At 36.5% G+C, this 16,394-nt stretch overlaps 1 pseudogene across 1 annotated transcript in view; it reads right to left on the bottom strand.

Annotated features, from left to right (window-relative positions):
* LOC145675044 (obg-like ATPase 1 pseudogene) overlaps positions 1-15,230 on the bottom strand; it is a 187,302-nt pseudogene extending 172,072 nt beyond the window's left edge. Inside the window, exon 1 of the transcript XR_014129108.1 lies at positions 15,120-15,230. The product of XR_014129108.1 is annotated as an obg-like ATPase 1 pseudogene (transcript). The remainder of the gene's footprint in view (positions 1-15,119) is intronic.
* Positions 15,231-16,394: the final 1,164 nt, after the last annotated feature.

Below are 16,394 nucleotides of genomic sequence, written 5' to 3'. Positions count from 1 at the left end.
TTATACTGGAAGGGGTCACATAAGCTTAAAGCGGAGTCCAAAACCGTTTCTTGACTTACATCCGAAACAAATTGTCCTCCATTTGAACTCGAAACCGGGACTAATTGGCCACAAATGCGATATGTCTGCCGACTCATTCTCCAAGGACTCCTGATACGTTGTATTGATCTTTACATACTTATAATATGGGGTGTTTCAAAACAACACTGACAACGTTTGAGAGGTGATTCCTGACACCAAGATAAGACAAAAAGTATAGACCAACCTTGGTGTACAAATGCTTCCTTTCGGCGTTATAGGCTGCCGAAAACATAAAAAACTAAATTTTAGAGGTCCATAGCTCCAATACTATGGGACCTATAGTAGTCGGGCTAAGACTTCACTTAGGAACTAGTGTATACCCTAACCAAATATCCGACTTTCAGAATCCTGCGGTACTTCCGCAACTATTTTTATAGAGGTAGTTGGTGAGTACTTCAGATTATATGCCAGTAACCAAACTCCCTCCATAAAAATTGTTGCGTGAGTACCTTAGGATTCTGAAAGTTGGATATTTGGATAGAGCTAATATTAGTTCCTAAGTGAAGTCTTAAACCGACTATTGTACGTTTCATAGTTCTGAAGCTATGGATCTCTAAAATTTAGTTTTTCATGTTTTCGGCAGCCTATAACTCCGAAAGGAAGCATTTGTGCACCCAAGTTGGTCTATCCTCTTTATCTTGGTGTCAGGAATCACTTCCTAAACGTTGTCGGTGTTGTTTTCAAACACCCTGTATAATTGTCTAATTGTCAAGAGTCATTTGGGAAGGACAAAAAGATAAACAGTTGCACAAATGAAACCATTATACATAATTACAGATGGACCATTTCAAAATATTTCAGAGTATAGAAGAACTAATTAAGTCCAAGTTAGTTCACTACGACTTTTGCTAGTCCAAGTTAAAGAAATACGACGACTTAATTTGCATATCACTAAGAAAAGTGAATAAAGCTAAGAATTATTTGTGTCCACTTTGGCTCTGACTCATAGATGACCTCTGACCCATAGATAGCAAAGATACTTCTGATTTCAGTAAATGACCCCTCCCCCCCAAAAAATAGGCATTTCGATTAATTTAACAATAGTAAACATTATTAAAACGAAACAATATTTAGAATTTTTCTTTGATTGCAATTGCATAACAATAATAATAAACTATAAAAAAATCACAAAAGAAACATTCATAAACTTATATATATATAATATATATAAATTGCTTTTGTACTATATTCTCTGAGTAATGAATGGGGAATTTAGGTCTAAATATAATACAAATAATATGCGGAAGTGACACGCGATAATCCATAAATGTGTGTTCATCAAGACTTTACGAACACTTACACTTTTACGAACATTTTTCGTTTTTTGGTTTAAACCAGTTGGGTTTTTTGAAAAAAACAGCTGGTTTAAACCAGCCAATCCTGATGCGAAGAGTCGAAATTTCGACCCTGAGTCATGTGAATTTTGGTGGGTCTTCGGCAGGATTTATTTCTAAAGTAATCATTCCTTGGATCCTTTTATTATTAATTAAAGCTCTCTCGCTACACGTGATTTGATTAATTGAGGTCAGAAAAACAAGCTTTATACGGAAACAAAGAAGAAGACTGTTTCGCTCATAGTTCATTGATAAACAATTTGCTTAGTACAGCAGGAAACCTATATTTTATTCTTTACCAGTACAACGATATGATTTTTCTGTTCTGTCCCTAAACACGAAAATTGTTTCACTTGCAATAAACGCCAAAGAGGTGTCTATGAAAATAAACCTTTGATTAGCAGAATTCCACCTACAAATAAAACCAAGTGATATTTTCAAGGATATCAGCTGTTTTGAACACAACTGTACTGTCGCTAGCACAAATACGTACAATCAGAAAACACATTATTCGACAGTAACTACTTAAACCAGAAAACTTACGCAAATCAAAACCGCTTGGCGTAACAGCCCAATTTGTGGGCCTGAGCCGCTCCACGCCATCTGTCAGCGATTGGTGGAACTATGTCCAGCATAGAGACGAACGTCTTGTCTTCTATTTCACGTGACTTCCCACTTTGCCTTACGACGCTAGGTGGACGCCGAAAATTCGGGGAGGTACCGGCGGGAATCGAACCCGGGACCACGAGGACATGAATCCAGCGCTCTAACCACCACTAGACTACGTTGTCCTCTAGAAAACTAACGCACAGTCTTAAAAAAAATCGCCTTTCATCTGTTGCTATCGAAATAAGAATGCGGGAGAACAGGTCACGAAAATCCACGGATATGGTGTAGTCTATCACAAATTTACTTTGCCTGGAATCGAACCAGCGACTCCTAGCACCAAAGGTCTCCCAATAAGCCCCTCTCTCTCCTCCTTTGAGGAGGATGGTAGAAAACAGATTAAGAAAGATTCGGCATCCACCACAAGCTCTGATGAGCCGGGATCGAATCCATCGCATCAGAGGTGAACACTCTATAAGTCAATGTACTGTTGTCCACCTTTTCCCCCAATTTACCGCGTTGGTTTCTGAAGTCTGCATAGTTCGGACGAATTATTGTAGGAACAATCAGTTTAGTTTCACATTTTGAAACGACGACAGATTTTCGAACAATACAGATCCAACACTCAAGAAGGGCAGATATACAATCTATTCCGCATACTGGCATCTCTGCATACAGGGAAAAAAATATGCCTATATTTTAGTGTTTTCGGTTATACTTAGGGCGAGCCCTGGGCAATTTGCCACCAAGTGTAATGACATCATTTGCCCCCCATCTCCAGAAAGAACAAATCTTAAAAGCCACTACTTTAAGTATGCTACCTCATCATAATTTTATTTACTGTAGCGATAATAAAAATATATAATTCACTGAACAATAATAACAGTAACCTATTAATAAAAGGAGTTCGTACTCAGAAATGCCTGAACACTACAATTACGTTATGTCTTCTTCTTTTTTAATAATAATAATCTATTATGTTAGTGAAAGATACAGCAAACACATCCACAAAGAATCTTTATTTCTTGATTTTCCTTCTACATCTCTTAAAAATAAAATAAAAAAAGTTTCCACCTTCAATGATAAGGAACTTGTTTGTGACAAAGACAAGACTAATTTTCATATCGAAACTGTCATAACTAACCAAATGGAAACAGGAGTTCGCTACTGTTCGGGAATTGAGTTCTTGTATTTGACAACAATTAAGCAATCCATGCTGGGATTTGTTTGATCATTTGCTTTATAACTCTCCATGTGACCTTAAACTAATGCGACCTAAACATGATTGATCAATGTAGTATTCAAATAGAAGGCAAGCTTAGTAAATTTAACTACCATCATCATGAAGTCCGTTTCCATCAAGACATATTTATTTTAAATGATACAGTTATGACAGATTTTGCCACCCCGTGCAAATGCAGGTGTTGCACATATGGCAGATCCGGCCCTGGTTATACCCCTGGACGGGGAATTCGATACTGAAACCGGGAGTGGAAGATCTACACAGTGGTAAGAATGGAGATGCAGCTTATTTACTTACTGAAGCTGGATGCGTATTTAATAACGGAAAAATATTCTTAGCTTGTATCCTGGACATGAGCATCACAACACAGAGTTTCTGGACTTTACTGGTCCCTAGAACTTATAACCACGCTTTACAGGACAATGTAATAGTAGAAGATATTGGAGTGGGCTGGGTTTCTATGGCGTAATACTTTCTCAAATATTTAAACCGGAAATGGGAGTAATATATTCTTGGAACCCTTAATCGAGCATAGGAAACCACTTCATGCTATCCATTACCAGTTTTTGATCTACTGACCCTTAATCGATTATAGGAAACCCCTTCTTGCCATCTATTACAGCTTTTAATCTACTGACCCTTATTCGATTATAGGAAACCTCTTCTTGCTATCCATTACCAGTTTTTTACGTACTAACTCTTAATTGATTATACGAAACCCCTTCTTTCTATCCATTACCAGCTTTTGATCTACTGACCCTTAATCGATTATAGGAAACCCCTTCTTGTTATCTATTACAGTTTTTGATCTACTAACCCTTAATCGATTATAGGAAACCCCTTCTTGCTATCTATTACGTTTTTGATCTACTGACTTTTAATAATTATAGGAAACCCCTTCTTCTATCCATTACCAGTTTTTTACCTACTAATCCTTAATCGATTATACGAAACCCCTTCTTTCTATCCATTACCAGCTTTTGATCTACTGATCCTAAATTGATTATAGGAAACCACTATCTACTACAGTTTTTGACCTACTGCCCAACGTTAAAACCTCAATGGTTTATTTGTAACACTTGCGGCTTCAATATCACCTTCTTCAATAAACTATTCCTAACTTTTAACTCTCTGCGTCCTGGCTAAAGTTGATGGTGGTCCACCAAGTAGTTCTCAAGTGAAGTCATTTAATACAAACTCGCCTAGGATCGAACCAGGAAACCTTTGCATCAGAAGTGACCGCTCTCACACTGGGTCCCGGTTGCTGCTGGTATGGATGAGGATTGATTAAGTAAGGTTAACTCACTGATAATGATAAAATATGGATCCGGGTTAGATTCTGGGACCAGTCACATATTTTCACTGTGTAACTCGAAGGAACTCATCTTTAAAGATTATGAAAAAAAAAAAATTGCGAACTCATGAACTAACTCAGTCTGAAAACGAACAGAAGAACACTCGTACCAGAAATGAACTCTGCCACTTAGCTATTTTATTTTATTGTTTAGTTTTATGTCCTACGATCATGAACCGAGTCTAAGGGAAACAAGAGAACCGCGAGAAAACGCACGTATACAGTGCTGTCTAGCACAAAGTCCACTTGGTGAGAGTTTGGTGTGATAGCAAATATTTTTATTCGAATCTTAGCTCTTCTTAAGAAGTATAGTCTAAGTGGTTTCTAGCCTGAAGTATGCTATTGTGCGTTACAAGTATTTATCAATTATTGAAATAATATAGGACAATCGTATTCTCAGCTTCACTTTATTTTTATTTTATTTATTTATTTTTATTTATTTATTATTATTTTTTTTTTGGTCTACATTTGGCCAACCTACATTTGGCCAACCCTGTATACTAATCTTGTTATTCTACATATTCTGATAATCACTCTTACATGTTCTTACACAACGTCTTTTCTACATACCTGGATACAATCTCTCTTGTAACAACTTACTGCAATTTACATTACGATTGTACAGAACATCTCTCGTTCAACAACTGTGGCAAAAGTATGTGCACTGTCTTGTGGCATTCGGCCCGTCTCAGTGACACTTAATGTCAACATTGGGATCAAACCTGGGACCTTACGCACCAGAGGTGAGCGCTCTACCACTGAGCCACTGCAACACTCCTGGGGTATCGTGTTCTCTTTCCTGACATACTGAAATGAAATATCTTTCAGCTTAACGTCTCACGATTATGCCCTTTCGACAAAAGGAGACGATGATTAAAGCAAGTGAATGATGATGGAAGAATTGGTGGAATGAGAATTTGGGAGGAAACGGGATTACCCCGAGAAGACTCACGGACATGATTCTGTCCACCACAAACTTATTGGGGTGGGGATCGAACCAAGGGCCCCACGCACCAGAGGTAAGCATTCTACCACTGACCCATAGTACTCCCGAATTCATGATAACTGATCATAATGCGTTCGAATGCTCTTTATTCTTTCGAAAATCACGGTGATATATCTGTTTTTTTTTTCTAATCTAATATGTGCCCTTGCACTTCCACACCAAGTCAGGTTAAATTCTTCATTCAAATTTAATTCTGCACATATAGGCGAATTATATTGAGTGTTTGTCTTCAAGAAATAATTTCTTTTCCCAGTCTAAAGCTCGTGTACAGATTTAAGCGCTTAATGAAATAATATGAGAACAATAAACACTATAATATACATACTTAAAAGTGTTGCACGTTTTGAACTACTAAACAGGCTGACTTTTTGGCTGCTACATGACGCACACTTCTGTATCAAATACAAGATAAGATGGGAATCAGGATACCCTCCCCATCCGCCTCAATTCAATTAACCTCGAACTAATTTGATTTCTATCCGATCTTAGTATTGGGCTTACAAAGGGAATGAAGCAAGTAGCAACGGCAGAAATTAACCTAGCAATTTAAAACATGAAACTGTTGCAAGTATGAAATGAAATGAACTGAAATTTTCGAGTTTTACGTCCCACAGTTATGCCGGTTAGGCTAATGGAGACGGTGATGATGAGTAATGAATTAAATGTGGAATGAAGAAAGTGGGAGGAAACGGAAGAACCCCGAGAAAACCCACGCACACGGTGTTTGTCCACCACAAAGTTCACTTGGCGGGAGCAGGGTTTGAACCCGAGACCCCTAGCACCAGAGGTGAACGCTCTACTACTGAGCCACCGCAAGTATGAAATGAGTTAATTAAAACGTGTCTAATGTGATGCACTGAATATCATCCACAAAATTTATCAGGGTGTCTACTAAAATTCCAAAATGAAATTCCCTGACCTTTTCTTTCCCAAACCATAAAATTTAGTAACATTTTTAAGATGAAATTTGGGTGCGAATTAAGCCGAATTTTTATGCATGCAATAGAAGCGTACTTTGCTTACGATTTGGTAGCGTCTAAAGCCGACCATATACATTTTTGGTGGTGAATTTTGACGTTTTATAAAACAAAATAAAATATATATTTTTCCAGTATTTGTACAGATGAAAAAAATCGTGACCTAAAAGCTAAATTTCGTGACGTTTTCTTGACCTTCATGACCGTTTTTTGATTTCGTAACTTTTTGATGACTTTCGTGTCCGATAGACACCCCTTTATTTATTTTTTTATATATAAAGTAGGCTATATAACTATTATCTAATTGTATAATTTAAAATCAAAAGTTTTAAAAACGGATTCATTCTGTTACAAAATAAATAGTAAAATTTTATGAACTTTTTAACTCTGAATACTTATTAATCCCAAAATTTTGAATGGGGAATCCCGATCTTGGGAAGCCACGAAATGTAATTCAAAGTACATTATTAATATATACAGCTAACGAAAGTGGGAGTTCCAACTGTAAATTTCGGCATCAATGAATATTCAGACGCATTCAAAAGTTTAAATTAAATTATAATTATGTGCCAGTTTAGTGCATTCAGTACTCACTGCATAAAAAGACAAAAGTAATGTTCAACAACTTCTCAAGGAAATCAAACGCCTATTTGGGACAAAAAGATCTCGCCATAGATGGCAAGGGTATAGAAGAAATTAGCAGATGTATTAACGTAGGCTGGTATTCGGAAGAGAAAGCTTCCTGTTAAAAAATAAATACTCGTGTGTTTAAATACTTGAGTTGATTTTAGTGTAGCGTCCCGTTCATCAGCGAGGCTATATGAGACGTGGATCTACTGATTAACTTGGAATCCGAACTACATGAGCTCCCGCCGGGAATCGTGTGTTTAAAGAGTAAATAAACTTTTCAATTACTTTATTCTGACTGTTTTTACTAGATCGGATCGGAGATGTGAAAACTAACAAAATCAGGACATTCACTAACTACAGAATACACGACTTCTAGTGTGGAGAGATATATCTAGAAATCACTAGCAAAAATACATAGGAAAAAATTTAAATATTTTTTTTTAAGTTTAATGTCTCTCGATTATGCCCTTTACGATAAACAAGAAGAATGATTGTGAAATCAATTTTTTTGTGTTCCCCACCGGGAAGCGAACCCGGGACTACGTGCATCAAAGCATAAACGCTAGCCACTAGATCAGCTGCGAGGGCAAAATATAGGAGGGCATCACATGAATCAGACATTTGGGAGGAGTTAAAATCAAGGCATTGAAATGAAATCTTTAAGTTTAACGTCCCACGGTTATGTCGGTTAGGCTAAAAGAGACGGTGATAATGAGTGAAATGAAGAAAGTGGGAGGAAACGGAAGAACCCCGAGAAAACCCATGAGCACGATGTTTGTCCACCACAAAGTTCACACGGCGCGAGCTGGGATCGAACCAGGAACCCCGAGCACCGGAGGTAAACGCTTTACCACTGAGCCACCGCGCCCCCCTAATCAAGGCATTGATGTGGAGTGGGTGGACTATATTGCTTAAAGAAACGACCAGTGACAACAAGGCTCAATACTGACGATCACGTTAAACCATAAATGACCATTGGACAAAAGCTGTTCTTAATTAAACAACAAGAGACAATAGAGAGATTTGTGGAACGTCCTAAGTGGTTGACCATATCAAGAAGCACGGAGTACTACCGTGGATTTTTTTTTTTTTTTTTTTAATTTAATGTCCCATGGCTGTGCTCTATAGACAAAGCGAGACGGATGATTGATGCAAGTAAGAGGGCCACTCACTGTGGCCCAGTGATAGAGCGCTTATTCCTGATGCGTTGGGTCCCAGATTCGATCCCCGGTCGTGGTGCACGACATCGCGTCCGTGGGCTTTCTCGTGGGTACTCCCACTTTCTCATTCCATCATCATTCACTTGCGTTATTATCGTCTCCCGAGTGTCTACTAAAATTTCAAAATGAAATTTCGTGACCTTTTCTTCACCAAATCGAAAAATTTCTTAACATTTTCAAGAGCGTATTTGGGTGCGACTTAGGTCGAAATTTCATCCATGCAATAGAAATGTACTTTACTTGCGATTTGATAGCGTCTAAAACAGGCCATAGACATTTTTGATGGTGAATTTGGACGTTTTATAGAAAAACATTTTCCAATCTCTACTTACATTTGTAGTTAAAAAAAATCGTGACCTAAAAGCTACATTTCGTTACTTTCGTGACCGATAGACATCCTGGTTTCCCTTAGTCTAAAGGGCATAATCGCGGGACGTAAAACTGAAAGATTGATGCAAGCGAATGATTATGAAAGAATTGGTTGAATAGGAAAGAAAAAGAGGAGAAAGAGTGTCCTGATAAAACCCATGGATACGACCTTGTCTACCACAAACTCACATGCCCTGTCCCAGGGGTGAGGAATTTACAAAATAAACCACTGTTCCTCTCCTCCCCTTATACAGTGAAAAAGACTCGCCCAAGATGATGGTTGTAGTGGAGATCTTCGTCTAAAACTGGAAAATGAAATCTCTCAGTTTAACGTCCCACTTTTATGCCTGTTAGGCTAAGGGAGTGAATGATTAAGGCAAATTGGCTGATAATGGAATAACTAGTGGAAGAAGAAGTTGGTAGGAAACGGGCAGACCACGAGAAAACTCACGGACACACTGTTGTCAACCACAAACTTACTTGGCCGGGATCGAACCAGGAACCCCATGCACCAGAGGTGAGAGCTCTACTACTGAGCCACCGTGACCCCTCGTCCAGAAAGAAAGAAAAAAGAAAAAAAAAGCAATTGATTTAAACCAGCTTTAAAAACAAAAATATCAAATCATGTGAAATTCGTGGTGATGTTTCCACTTATCTCAAACCATCTAGATCTTTTCTCATACATTACAAAGCTCGAAAACATAAGTACAGACTTATTGAAATAAAAAGCATTTTCAGCATATGTATATGCATGAAAGGTTTAGAGTAGTGTCGATAAAGTCATTCGCATATATTTTACGCTGTTATTCCAATAATTCTTTTTTATAATCATTCGTTATCGGAATAACGATTTATTCTGATTCCAACAGCATTACTCCAAAATCGGAGTGAACTGAAATGATTCACATATTTATTCATTTACGCATGGCATTTAGTAGCATCCCCAAATCCATCGACGGTTCCAGACTCGGTACCGTGACTTATAGTAAGCCGATGTAAACGACCTTGTTCATGCGTACACCCATCGTCGCTGACGCGCCTGCTCCTTCGCGCAACCCCCCTTACCCCGCTATTGGTTGGGCCCTTCTGCTGCCTCCTACCTAGACTCGGTTAGATAGCATTCATACTCTTTTACTGGTCACCTAGCACAAGTTCGTTTGCGTTTCATGCACTGTAGTTTTTATGCCAAACATCCACTCTGGCATGACTACATGACAGTTACAAATAACAAACCGTAATCACTACCAAATAAACCAGAATCACTACCAAGTGATTTGGGGGAGAAACTAAATAATACCAATTCATTTCTTTTATTGATATGTAAATTAAGTTACTGTATTTCTTTCCTGACTTTGTGAACTAACTTGGACTAAATTAGTTCTGTAGTGTTATGAAACTATTCCGATTATTTCAATAATTAGTATAACTGTAAACTAACTTCACTTGTTCACTTACGAATCTCTTTGTCCTTCTGAAATAATTGTTAAAATATTCACGAGATCAGTGCAACGCCACTTCTTTCAGGTGTTCTTCGTGGATAAGTAAGTAAACACTTCGTCTTTGTTATCAAGGGATCCCAGGTTCGAATCTAGACGGAGAAAAATTTCTCTCGGTTGCAAACCAAAGGGTGGTTCGGATTCCACTTTAAATTGTAGGTCTTGTGCTTTAAAAAATAAATACATAAACTAATGAAACATGGTTTTCGCTAACAACGCTCTATACTAGTGACTTCCTGATACTTATTTTAAAATGTCTATATCAACAATCAGCTTAACAAGAGGTCTCTTATCAACTACGAACCCTTGCACCAAAAGTGCGGAACCAAAAAACCAAAAAAACAGGTTTTATTGATTTAAACTTTTTTTTTTTGTTTAAATAATTTACTCTACGTATTTATATTAAATATGGACAGAAATTAGTTTGTTTCCCTTTGGTGTTATTATACAACAACAAAGTTATGCTGGAAGGGGTCATATAAGCTTAAAGCGGAATCCAAACCGCTTCTCGGCTTACATCCAAGAGAAATTGTCCATTTGGACACGAAACCGAGACTAATTGGTCACAAATGCGATTACCGACTCACTCACGAAGGACTTCTGATAAAAATACGTTGTACTGATCTTTACATAGGCCTACTTGTTAATATAATTGTCAAAGAGTTATTTCAGAAGGACAAAAAGATAAGCAGTTACACAAGTAAAAACATTATACAGAATTATATATAAATCGGGAAACTCCCGCCTTAGCCATTGGGAAAATTACGTTATTACTTTAAATGTATTTGTATGTAAAATTTTAAGGTTAACGTATCATAATCACTACGCTAAAACTGAGGTATTAAATTACAAATTTGGTATGTATATATCATTCAATAAAATTAAAACCAAGTCAAATCCAAGCTGATATTGGAAGCTACGTAGGCAGTTGATAAATTTGGCAATTTCTATCAATATATTTAAGCAACCTTAGCTTCTTTATAAAACGACAGGCATTCACTCAAGTAGAAATATATAATTTGGTTTCAATTCGTATGTTTAGGTTTAACATTATTATGACATACCAAGGTTATCACGGAGAAGACTTTCGCTTAGAGGGACACCTCGAATCGGTACTTGGTTTACACTTGAAAGATGGGTTGTGGTTCGACCGAGAATTAAACACGGGACCCCTTGATTAAAAGGTGAAAAGTAGATAAATGTAATGCAGATGTGGAAACGTCACCACGAAGTTCACACGATTTAAAGCATTTATATATATATATATATATATATATTTTAAACCAGTTGTTTTTTTTTTTTGAAAAAAAAAAAAAAAACAGCTGGTTTAAACCAGCCAACCCTGTTATAAAGTGATTTGATTTGATGTGACAGTGAATTTAATCCGCTGAATAAAGCCACAGAACAAGCAGTTGAAAATAATTCAGGAAAGCTCTTGCAGCCCCAAACAACAAAGAAAGTGATCCACTTTTCTTGCACAATAATAAAGGAAACTAATATATTTACTTTACTACATCTAAGTATGGGCGCCCGAAGAAAATTCTCCAGAGGGGAGGGGCTCAAATCCCTAGTTGCTATATTACGTTTGGTATTTTCTATTTATATTAAGATAATCTTAACAAATTTAATACATTTTCGTGAGCCAGGGGGGTTTCGGGCTCCACCAGCCCTTACCTTCGGGCGCCCAAGTATCTAAGGCAAACATTTATTTTGCTTTATCATTATACATTATTAACTTTTATTATTATTATTATTATTATTATTATTATTATTATTATTATTATTATTATTATTATTATTATTACTATCATCATTACTGTACCGGAGAAAACACAAAAGCTATATATCACGGGAAGATATAAGGTATGAATTTATTGTTTTTCAAAGTGTCAAACTTACTAATACGAACGTTTGAGCAAAATCTTAGTAGTGAATTAATGACTATCAATTCAAGCCTTATAAATTACATCCATGGACATTATTTAGTTTCTTCCCCAATTCGGTAGCGACTCTGGTTCACTTAGTAGTGCTTATGTTGTGTTATTAGTTATTGTGATGAGTATAAATACAGTGTGGAAATATGGCATAAAAACTAGTGCATGAAACACGAACCAACTTGTGCTATATGGTCAGTACATAGCACGAATGCTATCTAATCGAGTTAGTGCAGGAGTGCAGCAGGAACAGGGGGAGGCACAAGCGGTAGGGAGTGGGTGCATCCGTAGGGAGCAGGCGCGTCAGCGAAAGTGGGTATATAAATGAAATTTAAATCTTTATATATTTAACGTTAATCAATTATGCCCTACAGGCGAACACGGGGCTAATTAAACTGGATGATTATGAAAGAATTGATGGAATGATAATGCGGGAGAGGACGGAGGAACCCCGAGAAAACCCACGGTTACGATGATGGACTAGGATACACTGTGCTCAATTACCACTATAAATTGATACCACTGTCAAGACGTATTAATCGTGTCTGTTGCGGTTTTGAATCTCCCACGGATTGGGTCATGAAACTTATGCATTTGATCATTCATTGTTAATTTCATTATCAGCACTAATTTCTCATAGTATGTCGTTTAGCAGAAGGGGTCCAGAAGAACAAAAAACACAAAATTTATAGGAAAAACGGATGATGCAAGTGTTTAGACCTAACATAACGTAATCAAATCTAACCTAACCTAACCTAAGCAGAAATATGCGAAGTTCTATCATTTTTGGAAAATTATGCTGGACCCTCAACACTAACATAAACTAATCCAAATTAAACTAACCTAACCTAATCTAAATTCAACTAAACAAACCTAACCTAACTTAACAATAAATTAACCTAATGTGAACAGAAATTACCGAAAATGTTCATCTTTTAGAAACAATAGCTGGCATTGTGTCTGTTGCGGTCTTCAATCTCGCAAGGATTAAGTCATGAAACTTATGTATTTGATCATTCATTGTTAATTATCAGTACCACTTTCTCATATTATCTCGGGCATTTATGCCGCTGAGTAGTTAAAAAAATGGTAGGGCTTAAAAATGTCAAAATGTAACTTCTTTTCAGGATATTTACTGTTACCCCCTTAGAAAGTGTTTCTAAAGGGAGGAACTACCTTCTCCGGTGCAGATTCGCCCTAGAAGAGATTTACCGTTTTGCGTATAAATACAGCGGCTTGGACGTGCGCAACAAAAAGTACAATGCAAAAAATACAATTCAAACTGTCCTAGGTCGAGACTAAAAAAAAATCGCAATAAGTTAGTTGTAAACAATAAATCTCTAGTGGACAGGCGTGCCAGTGAAGGTGGGTATACAATTAGTATGCAGCTAAAAAAAGATCTTCCCACATCTACCACGCTTTCTACTCGATTCCAATAATCTGTGTTGCTCTACAAAACATAATAATTAATCTTCTTTACCAAAATACGTTATCATGAAAGGGAAAATATAAACGTCACATCCACCATATGCGACTGACCCGTTTGAATACGGGGAACTAATTGCCTCATTTCACCGTGAGCATGCGTTACCTGAAAATAGTGGTAAATTTTACAATGTTCACTCTAGCTGGTATCCTTACCTAGGTACAAGGAACTACACTACATTAATGTTTACAAAATAAGTGCACACTTCCCGAACCATAAGCTAACCCAATCCTTCTTTAGCCCACCCACTCTACTCTACTGTAGTGTATAGTACTATAAAACGGCTTTACTTATTGATGCGCAACTGGAGCGTGTATTACCTGACAACCAGATAGGGTTGGGTACCATTCCCAATAGTGTCAACCAAATCTGGTTGGCTTCCTGTTGATCGCTAATGATACTCATATGGTGCAAGATGATGAAGCTTAACATTTACAAATGCAACATTAAACTTCACCTTTGACGAATTACACGGAAAATGTCCGATTTACCATTCTTTTCCTCAAAATTTTACGCACTTTTCATATTTCTGAGCCTACTCTCCAGTACTTGACCCTATTTTTAGCTTATAAAAAGAAAGAAAAACCAAAAATAAATCAAAATTCTCCTATTTTGATGTGATATTACCACAGATTTATTTTTCTCTCCGATATAGTAGTCTGGAGAAATATTTTTTAAAAAAGTATGATGAAGTAGCTAATCTCTTTTCTTAAAAAAAAAATCACTGTGAAAAATTGGCCCTCTTTAATTTAAACGGCTCATTAATTTCACTTGCGATACTATGAAAGTACCGATAGTCTAGAATCTGATTTCAGGCACAACACTTACGAACAGATGTGCATGCAATAAGAGGTACAATATCAACTTATGCACGTTTGAAAATCGATTTTAAAAAATATTAGCCTAAAGCTTTTATTTGGTACTGAATCTTGCATCATAATTATGGGATGTAACAAATATAAATTCAACCGTATTTCACTTGAACAACGCTGGTAGGTTTTATATTACCGTTCCATTCACTGCAGAATGACCCCTTGCACTTTAAAAACAGGATGCCACACGTAATATACGACGTATATATGCTTATTTTTTCGCATGAAGATTATCATATATCACTTTATTAACATTTATAGCTCAGTTATTACTGCCTAGAACTTCATATGATGCCAAAATTATTAAAATCAAAACAGGCTGAAATATTTAACATGACACTTTCGATATTCATTTGTTCGTACGGTGTTTGCATTTCAAGATACCGTCACACATTGAGAATTTCAGATTAACATTTGGCAATGTAAGTGTATTATATGAATACACTTTGTAGTCCATACAGTAACACTCACATACGATCAATCAAAACAAATATATAAATTCATGCCTTACCTGCTTTTTACTAAATCAACGTGGTTCAGCTGTAAGACCGCTTTCGTCACTTCCGCTGACCACTACCCGCGAGTATGAGAAATTTCGGAGCAAAATAGATTTCGTGTGTTCATCCCAGGAAATGGATAGTGGAAAATACAGTTAACAGTTAGGAATAATAATTTATTATCTTATTATATGAATTTAATCCAATATTCATAAAGAGCAATTGGCAATAATTGTTTTGTCTCAATATAACTAAATTTCACAATCGCAAATGCAAACTAAATATAACCGTAATTACCATGAAAAGTTAAAAGAATTGAAGCATCATTTCGTACCGGTTCAAGCCAACGAAAAAAGATTTGAGTGATAATTTGTGATAATTGGCATAGTTAATATGCCAATTTAATAATAATAATAATAATAATAATAATAATAATAATATTAATAATAATTCATAGTCACATTAATATAATACAGAAACTTGTATCTTTCATGGTTAAATTTCGTGAAAGGGAAGTGTTACGGACGTAATGTTTGAGTAGGTGGATCATTCCATACGAGTCTTCGCAAAATTCTGCAGCGCAGGAGTTTATCAAAACAAAATCACAAATTTTGCGTTGCGTTGACGCAAAACATTACGGTATGGAGTGCTAAAATTACTATTCATGACGTAACATTAATTAAATGGTTCGAAATCCTGGAGGAGTTGAGAAGATGATAACATTACACTTAACATTAATCCAATATTCTCGGGATTGCTGCCAGAGTAGGTGTTGGATTAATAGTAGACGCCAGCAAAGCTTCAAGATCATATTACACTTAACACTTTTGAAAGAAAATTCCCCTCATTAATAACTTATTTTGGGTGGGTGCATAAAGAGACAATATTGTCAGAAGTTCGCAAATTAATTGGAATAATGCATATGTAAGTAACATGCTTTCATAAGTAATTAAAGTCTTAACTACTGGTTAATATTGTTCCTAATCTTACATAGTTTAATATTTATGAGTATTGAAAGATGTGAACTCTATGTAGTAACATTCTGGTACTTTTTTAAAACTCTCTGTTTTCCCTCTTCGATTGTTTATGATTTCGCACCTAGTCAACAATGGTCTTCGGAATATTCACGCAGATTCCAAAGTATGCCTGTCTTTAAGCTGGATCGCTAGTCACCTTTATGGGGCGTTTACACTTAGTCGATTTGCGTTCGATTCAGTTGAATTGACGTCACTTTCAACTTAATCGACCGTGTAAACGGGTCTTCAACTTAATCGCATGTTGATCGAAGG

This window comes from Thermobia domestica, chromosome 18, assembly GCF_964235325.1.
Source record: "Thermobia domestica chromosome 18, izTheDome1.hap1.1, whole genome shotgun sequence".
NCBI classification, from domain to species: domain Eukaryota; kingdom Metazoa; phylum Arthropoda; class Insecta; order Zygentoma; family Lepismatidae; genus Thermobia; species Thermobia domestica.
Note: the sequence above shows the minus strand (reverse complement) of the source record. Positions and strands in the feature narration are given on the sequence as shown.